Raw genomic sequence first — 2,251 nt, 5'->3', positions numbered from 1 at the left:
TTTCGATATCAGTGAAGAATTTCACTGGAAAAGTAGATATAAGATTGCCAGGTTTTTGTCTCTCTCACCAAGGTCAGTAGCTATCGAACGCCGACGAAGGGAAATAACCCTGAAATCCGGATCCGTTCGTGCTGCAGGTCATGGTGAGAGGGATAACTTCCCTTGGCAAACAGGACACAGTCGTGTGTCGATAAGCCAGCTGGAGGAGATGTCCTCCTGGGGATAAAAGCAACAGTAACATCCACCCCTAGGGGTCAGCCACACTTAAGTGGCAATATACTACACTTTATATATATATATATAATTATAAATCTCACAGAGAGAATTAAGCAGAAGCGTTACGATAAAGCAGTTGTATACTGTCAACTTAATGTGACAGTCCCAATAAGGGAATCATACTACTGCTATTTATCCCTAGGAAGCTGGACCGCTTCCTGTCGGCCTTGACACATTTCCTGTGTCCTTATATTTGTCACTAAAAAGATAGATATTTACGAGGGTTTGACAAGCATCTTCAGCTAGCTGGTGTTGCTACTTCAGGCTGATGACGAGCAATGACTCAGAAACATGTCCCTGAATGCAGACTAGGCTGGGTGGGGGTGCTTGTCTCCCTCTCGCAAATATAAGGACACAGGAAATGTGTCAAGGCCGACAGGAAACAGTACAGCTTCCTAGGGCTAAATAGCAGCAGTATGATTCCCTTATTGGGACTGTCACATTGAGTTGACAGTATACAACTGCTTTATATATATATGATATTTACCACGTGAACTACGATGGAAAAGATATATGAGAAAGATATGGTATATAATTATTTTGTTCAGGGGTTCCTTGAGACATGTAATTTCTTTTAAGTGTTACACAAGGGTAAAAAGGTTGAAAAACACTGGTTGGAAGAGAAGGAAGAGGTGGTGGGAGTCACACATGGATAAGTGACGCTAGTAACCATAGATGTTGCTGTTGTTTAGCCTCAGGTTAACCAACACTGACTGAACAGACCTAAATCCAGAGAAATCTTCCTTCCACGACCATTTTCTACTTTCACCAGGGCTCCGACAATTATTGGTACTACTTGCTACCTTTTTCATAGACCACAACTGCTTAACTTCCCAAGCTTACCTGTCATGTCTCTCAACTTTTCTTTCTTCCTTATCGCATACCTTGTCGTCAGCTGGGCATGCTATATCTATGATCCAGCATAGTTAGTTTTCTTTCTCAAATAAGACTATGTCCAGCTTCCTATTCTCAATCTCATGGTCGCACTGAATCATAAAATCCAATATGATCTTTGCATTTCTATTTTCGACGATTATTATTATTATTATTATTATTATTATTATTATTATTATCATCATCATTATAGTGAGGGCATATGGCTTAGTGGTTATGGTGTTGCACTCACGATCTAGCGATCGTGATTTTAATTCCTAGACCGAGTGGTGCGTTGTATGCTTGAGCAAAACACTTCATCTCACGTTGCTCTGCGTTCACTTCGACACCTGACGCGTGGTACACCGTGCACCTGTTCAGGCAACGTCGATTTGATGAAGGGAATGAGATAATGTACAGCACATACATTTGATCACTATAAACAAAGCCTTTGTGCAGATCATGTGGAAAAAGCTGAACGCTCATATATTGTTTTCGATGAGAGAACTCATCTTTGTTACTATTAAGGCAGCGAGCTGGCACAATCATTAGCATGCCGTGCAAAATGCTTAGCGCCATTTCGTCCGTCTTTATGTTCTGAGTTCAAATTCCGCCGAGGTCGACTTTGCTTTTCATTGTTTCCGTATCGATAAAATAATTACCAGTTAGAGAGCACTGGAGTTGATATAATCGACTTGCCCTTCTCTTCAAAATTACTGGCCTAGTGCCAAAAATTAGAAAGAATTATTGTTATTATTATTATTGTTCAGTAGTTTTATTTTTATAACGTGCTTTCACTTCACTACCGAGCGCAGCTCTGTGCGCCTTGGGTATGTGCTGTGGTTTGCTGTGATGCTCTTATGGTTACTGTATTGAAAGTGTTTTGCGTAGGATGTGTGCAGTGCCCAGTAGTGCAATTTTCTGTATGTTATATATATTTGTAAGTCCTGGTGTTTTTGTTTTGTATTTGTCTGCATATTTTTTTATTATACCTAAGGCACCTACTATGATAGGAATTGTTTTTGTTTTTAGATTCCACATTCGAGTTACCTCTATTTCCAGGTCTTTGTATTTTGAAAGTGTTTCCATTTCTTTTGGGGAA

This window comes from Octopus bimaculoides, chromosome 2 (genome assembly GCF_001194135.2).
Source record: "Octopus bimaculoides isolate UCB-OBI-ISO-001 chromosome 2, ASM119413v2, whole genome shotgun sequence".
In the NCBI taxonomy this organism is placed as follows: Eukaryota; Metazoa; Mollusca; class Cephalopoda; order Octopoda; family Octopodidae; genus Octopus; species Octopus bimaculoides.
The sequence above is the reverse complement of the archived record's forward strand: the minus strand, read 5'-3'. Positions refer to the sequence as shown.